The following is a 12,843-nucleotide window of genomic DNA, read 5'->3' as shown; positions in this document are numbered from 1 at the left end:
CCCCTTTCTATCTTTCTTCTTCTTCTTCCTCAAGAAAGACAAGATCCATCAATGGCTACTTCACCATCTCCACCAAAACCACCCCCACGACCTAGCTGCCCAGCTTCCCGTCCAAACACCACCAAACGACACAACCTCCTTCGCGTTCAAACGATCCCAGCCCTATCCGCCATTGATGAAGCTCGTCGAGCTCAAGCTCGTTGAGCTCGACGTCTATGTCGCTGCTGCTTCTGTCTCAACCAAACAAACAAACAAACACAGCCTCGACGAGTCAGCTGTTGTTCGAAGCTCCCATCGCTGCTGCTCGTCATGGCCAAGCTCGCACGCTGCCATTGGGAGCAGTACGTTCCGCCATGGATGTCGTCGACCAGTTGCTTCTGTTTGCTGCGTCGACCAGCTTTACTGCTTCATCTTCCTCCTCGATGAACAGCTGCTCGACGTCCTTAAGCCAAACAGACCCATCGAGCTGCTGCTTCTGCTTCACTCGATCTCCTTCACGAACACAACCAGTCGCCGTTGTTTCGTCTTCTTCGCTGCTGCGTACTGCCGTCGACGACCCCATGAGTTTGCTGTTTGGTTGCTCACCATTGTACTATTGTTGACGACGCAAGATAGTCCGGTTAAAGTCCGGCAAAGGTCGAGGGTTTTTCGTCGAGTCAAGATCCTGTACGTCGTGAGTTCATCGTCAAGTTCGTTGTTTGTTTGGTCATTGTTCGTCGTTTCGATCCGGTTAGTAGTTTTTGAGTTTTACTTTGTCCGTATTTTGTTTTGATATTTTCGAATCTAAAATCAACAAATGTTTGTTTTGTTTATCGTTTGAATTAATTTTTAGTTCATGTTCATGTGTTGTTTGGTAAATTAATTTTCAGATTTCAAAATGGAAGTTTAATTAGTTGTTTTCATGTTTATTTCATGTTTGTATTATTGTTTAAGTGAATATTTGTTAGTTTAATATTAGTTAGATACAAATTGAAGTTTAATTAATTGTTTCTTCAATTTGTTTAATGTATTTTATGTATTTTTCGGAAATTGTTAATATTGTTAAGTTCAAGTTTAAATTCATAATTGTTTCTTCTTAGGTTTTGTTTTGTCATTTGCCTAAAAGAATTTAGTTGTGTTGAAGGAAATATATTGATTTAATCATTTAATCCGTCATGTTTGTTGTGTTTAAAATAGATTTAATTCATGTTCATACTTTGTTTGATTGTTCTTGAATCCGAAATTTGTATAGCTTGATTTCTTGTTTACCATTTGTGATTATTTCTTGAATTTGTCTCATAAAGTTTAATATAGGAATTGTTGGTTGTAATGTTGTTAGAATTGATTTTAAGTTCAATATGATTGAAGTTAGAAATCTAAATATACTTGTTTGTTGTTGTTGTTGAATCCGAAAATAGGATTGTTTGTTGCTAAAATATTGTTCAATCAAATTTTAGTTGTTCTTTGTTGTTCAATTTGTGTTCATGTGATTTGTTGTTGAAATGTTGTTGAAATCATGTTCATGTGCTTTGTTGTTGAAATGTTGAAGAAATCATGTTCATGAAATTTGTTGTTTGAACATTGTTAGAAATTAATCATATTGTCTATATTTTGGTTAAGTTTGATTAATTGATGTGTTATAGCTGATGGGTAGTTTGGTAATTTGTAGTACGTTCAGGGGTAGTTTGGTAATTTTCAGTAAGGTCGGAGGGGTAGTTTAGGAATTGTACATTTTGTAATTGTTTATATGAAGCATGGGGGACAAAATGAAATGGGGTGGGTTGTGATATAGTTATTTAATATAAAGGGGGGACAAGACAAAATTTAGTGGGGGGAATCTTGTATTATTTTAAGTGAAGCATGGGGGACAAAATATAATGGGGTGGTGTGATATGTTTATTTAATGTAATGGGGATGAGTGGGAAGATAATGGGTTGGGTAGAGAAAAAGTATTGATTTTAATTAATTGAAAGGTTTATGGGATGTGTTATATATATGAAGTCTTGAAATCAGATTTAAGGGAGACAGAGAGAAAAAAATACAGATATAGAAGAGAGAAAAAAAAGGGCTGAACATTTAAGAGAGAAAAATTCCGAAAAATATTTAAGCTTTCAAAATAAAAATAAAAACTAAAAAATCTTCTGCTTTCTTTCTTTGTTTGAAATTAGTATTAATGGTTGTTGTTTCATTCAAAGCTTAAAGCTTTTGTTTTTGGGATTACTACTCCACCGGTCTGTTACTGGGTTGTTACTGTTGCTGGGCAGTTGTTGCTGTTGTGTTATTACTGTCGCTGATTCTCATCATCATTTTCTTTTGCTTCCAATATCAGGTACATATCTGTAAATTCATGTCATGAAAAGCTTCAACATGGCAAGTAAATGAAGTTTGGAATTATAAGGATGTCTTCTACTCATTTAAATTTTATTAGTTTAAGTTTCAGTTTTGTTTTAGTTGGTTAATATAGTATTATACTTGACATGATAAACTGTTAACTAATTAACCTTCTGGAGTAGTAAATTCCACGATAATCTTATATGTTTTGAGGACTAGTGATGACATTTACTGTTTGGATTATTGAGATAGGGAACATTGCAGAAAATTGGCCATTAATTAAATCTTGTGATATTGTTAGCTAAGTAAAGAATAGTACGGAAATACCCAGAAATTACATTACTAGCTTATTTTGTCAAATATCCAATTTTGTTTAAGGCTAGATGATGTCGTCTTATTAAATCAATTGGTAGATTAGTTCTCTTTCTTAATAACAAATGGCATAGTTATTTTAGGAACGCGATCAACTCATTTCTTTTAATGTATGAAATAATGTCGATGATTTTTTACAAAATATAGAGTTAGTGTTTGCAAATATTCGCGTAGGCAGAGAATAAGAATTGGTTTATTTATCTCAAACTCAATCTTCGTAATCAAAAATTAACTAAATAATTATTACTTTGGACTAAAAACAAGTATATGAGAAGGATATGAGATTTATAAGCACGAAGTGCAACATTTTATGTCAAGGATATGTAGAAATAGAGTTCGCATTAAATATAACAATGAAAATTCTTCAGAAACTATTAATTTGTCTATCAAATTAATTCTTTTTCCAGTTTTATATGCGATTCGATTTTTGGATATATTAATGTTGTATCCACGATAAAAATGGTAGTATTTTTAGTTACATGTTGTTTGTTTCTTTTTCATATCATTAATTCTTTAAAATTTGAATAGTTTTGAGGTATATAATTCATACGCGTAAAATAAGACTTGTAGCAACGCCTAATAAATTTTGAATTCTTTGTCAAGAAATTTGGTGGCATCCCAATCGGTGATTCTCCATGACTCTTACATTTAAAAATAGATGGATGCAATAAACATTTGTAGAGAATTTATATTACTGTCAAGAATATTTGCATAATTAAGGATGCGTTCGCGTGACTTGATTATACTTCTAAAGGCGATTCGGATTATGCGTTCGCGCAACTTCGAGCAAATTTTTATTAAAAAGAGATTCGTCGGGGGATATTAAATTAATTTATAAAACCCGAGATGTGCAGTTCATTATTTAAGAAAGGCGAATGTTCTTAATTTTATTTTTAAACACAATTTTGAAAAAAATAAATAATTATTTTTATAATAAATATATTATCAATATCATTGTGTACACGTACGCGTGACACGATTTCTCACGTTAAAAAAATATATAATATATAAAACGAATACACGTACGCGTGATTCGATTCGAAGAAGGGTCTTTAATTATAAACAATCTAAACAGAAGCGGTAACAAAATCATGCAATAAAAATGTAAAATCGAGATAATTAAGCCAAGAATAAAAACAGTTAAGCGACCGTGCTAGAACCACGGAATTCGGAAATGCCTAACACCTTCTTCCGGATTAACAGAATTCCTTACTCAGGATTTCTGGTTCGCAGAATAATAAACAGAGTCATATTCTCCTCGATTCAGGGATTAAAATTGGTGACTTGGGACACCTTAAAATTCCCAAGTGGCGACTCTGAAACAAACAAACAAATCCCGTTTCGACTGTCCTTTAATTGGAGAAAACTCCCTTGTACCCTCTCGGGTACGTAAAAAGGAGATGCGACAGCTCTGGCGACTCTGCTGGGGACTTAAGTACAGTGTAAACTGTAACCCAGAACCATTGGTTCAGGGTTTAAAGAATTCGAGCTTAAAATATCTGTGTTAATTGGCTTTATTTACTATATGATTTTTAACTGTTTATATGCTAATATGCTAAATGTTGCTTTTTACCGCTTTAATATTATTTGAATTGTGAATATATACAGCTGCTACGAAACCCCCTTCTTTCTGAGTCTTCTAAATTTATGGTGCACACGTGCGCGTGACCCACCTTTCTGTTAAAGTCATACCAAATAAGACGAAGTTGGGACAAGTAACTAGGCCGGGTAGACTTTCGTGCTCCCGGTACGTTGCCCCCGCTTCGGCTCAAACTGTCCGTTTGGGTAAGCCAGGTTTAGAACAATCAACCTCAGGTTTTTCACCTAGAATAACTCAGCCATGTACCGGATCCCTAGTAGGAACGTCTATTTGCATCATGTACATTTGGCCTTGGAGACTCAACACAGGGGTTGGGTCTGTCTAGGACAGGTGAACCCGAAACAAAAAGACCATCCTGATGCATCCTACTTGCTACTTGTGCATTCATTTGCCTCGAACATGCTTGTTGACCAGCTTAAATGAATTCATGGTGAGAACCGAGGAATAAAATGGGTTGTTTTAAAAATTTCCAAAAAAATAGTTTTAAATCTTGAAATAAAGGTATTTAATAAATAAAAATTTTTGAAAATGATTTTTTAGTGTATATTTTCAAAATGAGTCTTGACTTTATTAAATTAAATTTCAGATACAAAATGAGCACCACGCAAAACCCCCCATCCACGAATACAGAAGAGTTTCTATTTCAGCTTCAAATGTGGTGGTATGATTTAGGCGAAGATGGTCAAAAATGGGTCGTCAAGCATTTGGGAAATCTCACGGATATTATGAAAGTTAAACCCCGTGATGATCTGATTGCGGCGTTAGTAACTTTTTGGGACCCTGTTCACAATGTCTTTCGTTTCTCTGACTTCGAGCTTACTCCTACATTAGAGGAGATAGCTGGATATGCTGGTTTTGACGGAAGTCTAAGAAATCAAAGCTTGATATTCACAAAGGCTCCTTCGGTACATCGATTCTTCGGTCTTCTGAACATCAGCAGTCAAATCAGGAAAAACAATGTCATCAATGGATGTTGTTCCTTCAACTTTTTGTATTCAAGGTTCGGAAAGTCAGATGGGTTCGAAATTCATGAGAAAGGCCTTACTAACAAGCAAAACAAAGACACTTGGCAGATTCACCGTCGCTTTGCCTTCATGGTGGCTTTTCTAGGAATCATGATCTTCCCAAACAAAGAGCGAACAATTGATATTCGCACCGCGAAAGTTGTGCAAATCCTCACCACCAAAGAAAATCACACCCTTGTCCCCATCATTCTCTCAGACATTTATCGGGCTTTGACTTTATGTAAATCAGGAGCAAAAGTCTTCGAAGGATGCAAAATTTTGTTGCAAATGTGGGTGATTGAACATCTCCAACAACAGCCCAAGAGCATACAGTATGGGCCAAACAATGATAATTACATCGAGAGTTATGAGGAAAGAATAAAAAATTATCAGGCTCCAGAAGGGATAGAAGCATGGGTATCTCATCTAAGGGCTTTAACGGCAAATCAAATTGAATGGACTTTGGGATGGCTCCCGATGAGGGAAGTGATACACATGTCAACCTCAAATAGTTATCTGCTACTATTGGGATTGAGAAGCATCCAGCCGTATGCGCCACTAAGAGTCCTAAGACAACTAGGGAGATATCAAGTAGTTCCTGATGATGAAGATTTGAGTATGCAAGTAATCGAATTACACCCAGAAGCCACTATTCCCGAGGCTCTACTTCAGCAGATGTGGAATGGATGTCGATACTTGAAAAGTGATACTCAAGTCCCAGACACTACAAAGGGTGAGATAAATCCTGGATATGCAAGGTGGTTTGAAAAACGGTCTCGCGTGGATGATGTACCAGAGCCTGAGCTAAGAAGGCCAACAAAAAGACCCCATGTTCAAAACTTCAATGATAAAATCCAAGAGCGGTTGATCTGGGGAGAAAAGGAAAAAGGGTACAAAGCAACTATCCATGCCCTAAAAGAAAATCTGAGAAGCCTCAGTTTGGAGAAAGATTTGCAAGCACAAGAAGCCGAAGGCGAGAAGAAGAGTCTAGCTTGTGAGAATGAAAATCTTCATGCTCGATTCCAAAAAATGAAAAGAGTTTCTGAAACACCAAAGAGGAGCTGGAAGGATCAAAAAACCATCGTCAATCTTTTTGAAAGAATGCAAGATTATGATTCCATTCTTGCGGAAAACGAAAGGGCGTTGAGAAAAGCCAAAGAAAAAATCCAACAATTAAACGAAGAGGCCAGATCTAATAAGGAACGCCAAGTAAGGCAATCCGAAGAAGACAGGGCACAATTCAAGAAGGAAAAAGACCATTGGATACGATCAGAAAACCAGCTTCGTGCACAACTAGAAGAGGCAAGAAGATGCAACAGAGAGCATCAACAAGCAGACATCGACAGGGAAAGAGCGCATGCAAGATTAGAGCAGGCCAGACTCCGAGCTCTATTAGAATCAGCTCTAGATCGTGAAAATCGTGTCAGAGATATAGCCACGACTCGCCAGCAGCAGTTGCAGGACCGAGACCAACGTCTCCAAGATTTCAAGGCACAAATCCACGACCTGGCGGTCTACACCTCTCAAAGTTACGTAAACTGCCAAGGAATGGATTATGAAAGGTTTACAGAGCATGCACCCATTTTTGCCCGTCATCTAGCAATGGAGTTGGAAAGGATGTATCGTACGCTGGGAGGTCATCCAGGTCAAGCCCCACATTGAGCAAATAATCTAATAATTTACAACACAAGTGGAAAGTGGGGCACGTTGTGAGATGTTAAGAATTGTATCTTTTATTTTGATTTAAGTGTGTGTATTTCAAGCCATTTTCTTACAAAGTTTTCAAATGTAATGTCTGTTCATCTTTGTATAATGAATAAAAATGTTTGCCTCATGTCCGAACTACGCAAGGTCTGATTCATACGGGGGCATGATACGTAGGCAATCTTTATAAGATTCGACCACCACAATAAGGAATATAATAAATAAAATAAAAGTGAGTAACAATAAAAATTTCAAGAAAGCTGGGACGACACAAGCGGCCGAGCAAATGCATAATAGAAAGGGGATATTTGTCTAGGAGCATTGCATCTCAACGTGTAATTATATATGTGTTAAACTCTCAAGACTAACGAGTTTGTTCATTTTCAGAATTCAAGCAGTTAGTTTCTCTAAAGAGTATACTGGCATATTATCATTATCACACGAGATCAAAAGGACCAATACCCGAAAGTATGTCTATCCCAGATGTTGACACAGGTATTGAGCTAGAGGAGATGGATGTCGGGAAAATGAAAGAAGAGATGTTTAAACTCAAGCAGCAAATGGCTGAGATGTACCAAGCCTGGTCTACAGGACAGTTACCCCCATCTTACCCAACTAACCCTGCTCCATCAATGACCCAAACTCAGGATAATATTACCACTGAATTATCCCCAAATTTCCCCATTTACTAACACTACCGAGGAACCACCTCTCAGACACCGCAGTCTCCACCTCCGAAGCCAGTTTCATACTTTCCTCCACCTATGACTCCTGTTTTCGTAGCACCTCCCCCGGCTACATTCCACAAATCTCCTAGTGAGCCTACATTCCAGGCCCAGGACAACCAATATTACCCCTCGGAACCCACCCTCAAAGCCTCTGAAATCCATTCAACTACTCCTCGTTTTGACCTCCCAACCGAAATTGACAAGCCAGCCAAAAATGCTGAACATGAAGAGATGTTCAGGAAGGTCAAAAGTCTAGAACAATCGTTCCGAGACATGCGGGGATTAGGTGGGCAAGTCAGTGTAGCCTACAAGAATTTGTGCTTGTTCCCAAACGTACAATTACCAGTTGGCTTCAAGATCCCTAAATTTGACCTATACAATGGGCACGGCGACCCAGTGGCCCACTTAAGGGGTTTCTGCAGCAAGATGCGAGGAGCTGGGGGAAAGGACGAATTATTGATGGCTTACTTCAGTCAAAGTTTAAGCGGATCAGCTTTGGAGTGGTATACACGCCAGGACCATGGGAGATGGTACACCTGGGATGACCTGGCACAGGCATTCGCATACCATTTCCAATACAATCTGGAAATCATCCCAGATCGACTATCTTTGACAAAATTTGAGAAGAAACACAATGAAAGTTTCAGAGAGTATGGCTTCCGATGGAGAGAACAGGCAGCAAGAGTGGATCCTCCTATGAAGGAGAGTGAAATGGTAGACTACTTCCTCCAAGCCTTGGAACCGACTTACTATGCCCATTTGGTTTCAGCGGTGGGGAAATCATTCAACGAAGTGGTGAAGATGGGAGGTATGGTGGAAGAAGGCCTCAAGACAAATAAAATCATGAGCTATTCAGCGATTAAGGCGACTACTCAAGCTATTCAAGGCGGGGTAGGAGGAATCGGAAGAAAGAAGAGGGAGGAAGCAGCGGTAGTTGATTCAGGAATTTGGTCAGGACCCAGAGGTTCACCGCCTTACTATAATCAACAACGACCTCGCCAATCAACTTACCACCACGATTCATCCCAACACTACTATCACCCTTCGGAGCCTCATTTTTCCATTAACCATGCTCAAGCATACAATCAGCCACCTGTTCACGCCAATTGGCGTGCTCCTGCCATACCAAGTACTTACCCACGAGCCTATCCCGGACCAGGTTTCAGGCCTAGGCCAGCATTCAGGGGAGAAAGGGAACAGAAAAAGAAAACCTACACTCCATTGGGAGAATCATACACCAGTCTGTTCCACAGGCTGAGACAGCTGGACATGCTAAGACCAATACAATCCAAGCTACCCAATCCTCCTCCAAAGAATCTGGATTACACCATTAGCTGTGAGTATTGCTCCGGTGCACCAGGCCATGATACGGAGAAATGCTGGCATTTGAAAAATGCAATACAAGAGCTGATTGATACTAATAAAATCGAGGTTCAAACCCCCGAAGCTCCCAATATCAATAGAAATCCAATGCCAGCCCATCAAGAGGCCAATATGATAGAAATCATACAAGCTGATGGGGAGACAAAGAAGCCGTCACAAACTGTCATGATGATCAAGTCTCATGAAGCCAAGCCAGATAAGCAGTTAACAGAGGAGAAGCCGGTACCTAAGCAGAACAGAAATGGTGATGAACCATCTATGATAGTCGAGGAGGGATCATCGAGCAAAGTTGCCACAAAACAAGAAAGGCCGAAAGTGATAGTACCAGGGGTTGCTAACAAACCCATTGTATTCGTGGAAGGAGCCCGTACAGATCGGGTTATTATCACACCTGTAACCCAGCTGCCAGTCATCAACAACAAAGCCATCCCATGGAACTATGAACGGGTGACTGTAATGTACAAGGGAAAAGAAGTCAAGGAAGAAGTGTGTGAGGTGCAAGGCTTGACTCGTTCGGGAAGATGTTTTACGCCCGAAGAGTTAAGAAAAACTAAAAATAATCCAACACCAATAAAGAGAGCTGTGACGGAAGAAGAGGCGGAAGAGTTTTTAAGAAAAATGAAACTCCATGATTATTCTGTTGTGGATCAATTGAAGAAGACGCCCGCTCAAATTTCATTGTTGTCATTACTGATCCATTCAGAGGAGCACCGTCTGGCTTTGATGAAAATCCTGAATGAGGCTCATGTTCCTGAAAAAATCTCTGTAAATCATTTGGGAAGAATAGCCAACAGAATCTTTGAGACAAACAGAATTACATTTGCTGATGATGAATTGCATGTGGAAGGTACCGAGCACAACAGAGCTCTTTACCTCACCGTGAAATGTGAAAACTCCGTAGTAACCAGGGTATTGGTTGACAATGGGTCAAGTGAAAACATCTGCCCTCTCTCCACTTTAAGCAAATTAAAAATTAAAGAGGAGAGGATCCAGAAAAATAGTATTTGCGTACGGGGGTTTGACGGTGGAAGCAGAGATTCATGTGGCGACATAGTGTTGGAACTGACAATAGGGCCAGTTGAATTCACAATGGAGTTTCAAGTACTGGACATAACTGTTTCTTATAATTTGTTGTTGGGTCGACCATGGATCCATGCTGCTAAAGCAGTCCCGTCAACACTACACCAGGCGGTCAAGTTTGAATGGGATCATCAAGAAATAGTTGTGCATGGAGAAGAAAGTTTAAATGCTCACAGCAGTGCCATTGTACCGGTCGAGGGAACAGAAAATGACCAGGGACCATGGGTATACCAAGTGGCCGACACAGTGTCGGTAGAGAAAATTCCAGAGGGGAAGTACCTTCCGAATCCAAAAATATCCTCTGCACCAGTCATGGTAGCCTATGAAATGTTAAAAAATGGTTTTATACCCGGCAAAGGTCTAGGCTCATTCGTTGCAAGGAATTACACAACCAGTATCTCTCCCCGAGAACTGGGGAACATTCGGTTTGGGGTTCATACCCACTGTCAATGACGTGATAAAGGCCAGAAAGTTGAAACACAAGGCATGAGTACTTCCAAAACCAGTCCCACGACTGTCAAAGTCTTTTGTCAAGACAGGTGCTAAAATCGCCCGATAACAACAATTCCTAAATCCCTGGTTAATCCTGAGGAGGAATTAATTGAAAGATTCGAGAAATTGTTTGACGATGTGAATATGGTGGAAAGCGGGGAAGGTTGTAGCAACGCAGAAGTTCAATTCGTTGGGCCAGAAACAAAGCTTAATAATTGGAAAGCCACTCCTCTCCCCATTCGAAAGGAGTCTTGGTAGTTTATTTTGATTTTCTTTCAGTTTGTTTGGGTTACCTCAGGGTTGTAATCCCAATGCTTATCTTACAGTTTGTTTGAAGTGTGCAAACCTTGTTATCTTTCATCATCCAATAAAATACAGTTTCCTTTTTTTTCTTTTTCCATTTCTTCTTTTTTCTGTACAGTTCTTTTTACGCTGGCTCTAGTGATATGGCATGCATGAGGAATCCTCAGCCCAGTCTTAAAAATCAATCTGGTTCCGAAGTAATAATTCAAGAAATATATTGTGATTATGAATCAGAATATGATGAAGATGAGGTTTTTGAAGAGATTAGTAAAGAGTTAATTCACTTTGAGGAAAAAATCAAACCTAACTTGAGTGATACCGAGGACATCAATATAGGGGACACGAGTAATATCCGGGAAACTAAAATAAGTGTCCATCTCGAACCAAAGATCCGAGAAGAGTTAATTAAAGCACTCATAGAATTCAAAGATGTTTTTGCATGGTCATATGACGACATGCCGGGCCTGAGCACTGATTTAGTGGTTCACAAATTGCCCACCGATCCAACGGTGCCTCCTGTCAAGCAGAGGCTGAGAAAATTCAAGCCTGATATGAGTGTAAGAATTAAGGAAGAAATCACCAAACAATTGGAAGCAAAGGTCATTCGAGTCACTCGATATCCTGTTTGGTTGGCTAATATCGTTCCTGTGCCAAAGAAAGACGGCAAAATTAGGGTATGCGTCGACTACCGCAATCTCAACAAAGCCAGTCCGAAGGATAATTTCCCATTACCCAATATCCATATTTTGATCGATAATTGTGCCAAGCACGATATGGGGTCTTTCATGGATTGTTATGCCGGGTATCATCAAATTCTAATGGATGAAGAAGACGCAGAAAAGACGACATTCATCACACCATGGGGAACTTATTGCTACCGGGTAATGCCATTCGGTTTGAAGAATGCCGGAGAAACCTATATGAGAGCAATGACCACAGTGTTTCATGATATGATACACAAGGAGATTGAGGTATACGTGGACGATGTGATCATAAAATCAAAGCATCAGGCCGACCACATTGGGGATTTGAGGAAGTTCTTCTTAAGACTTCGCAGGTACAATCTCAAGCTTAACCCTGCCAAATGCGCATTTGGAGTTCCATCTGGAAAGTTGCTGGGATTCATAGTCAGTCGGCGAGGCATCGAGCTAGACCCATCAAAAATCAAAGCCATCCAAGAATTGCCACCTCCAAGGAACAAAACTGAGGTAATGAGTTTGCTGGGAAGGTTAAATTACATCAGCAGGTTTATTGCTTAGCTCACAACAACCTGTGAGCCAATTTTCAAATTGTTGAAAAAGGATGCTGCGGTCGAATGGACCGATGAGTGTCAAGAGGCGTTTGACAAAATAAAAGGATACCTGTCAAGCCCACCCGTGTTGGTCCCGCCAGAGCCAGGAAGATCTCTGATTCTTTACTTGACGGTCTTGGAAAATTCATTTGGTTGTGTATTGGGGCAGCATGACCTCACCGGCAGAAAAGAACAGGCCATCTACTACCTTAGCAAGAAGTTCACAGCTTATGAGGTTAAGTATACCCATCTGGAAAAGACATGTTGTGCCCTAACATGGGTAGCTCAGAAGTTGAAACACTATTTGTCGTCCTACACTACTTACCTCATTTCGCGTTTGGATCCGTTGAAATATATTTTTCAAAAGCCTATGCCAACGGGAAGACTTGCAAAGTGGCAGATATTGCTCACAGAATTTGACATCATCTATGTGACTCGAACTGCAATAAAAGCCCAAGCATTGTCTGATTATTTAGCTGAAAACCCGGTCAACGAGGAGTACGAGCCGTTGAAAACCTATTTTCCTGATTAATGCATATCGACGAGATGGAGCAAATTGAAAAACCTGGTTGGAAA

The sequence above is a fragment of the Nicotiana sylvestris genome, chromosome 10, assembly GCF_000393655.2.
Source record: "Nicotiana sylvestris chromosome 10, ASM39365v2, whole genome shotgun sequence".
NCBI lineage: Eukaryota > Viridiplantae > Streptophyta > Magnoliopsida > Solanales > Solanaceae > Nicotiana > Nicotiana sylvestris.
The sequence above is the reverse complement of the archived record's forward strand: the minus strand, read 5'-3'. Positions refer to the sequence as shown.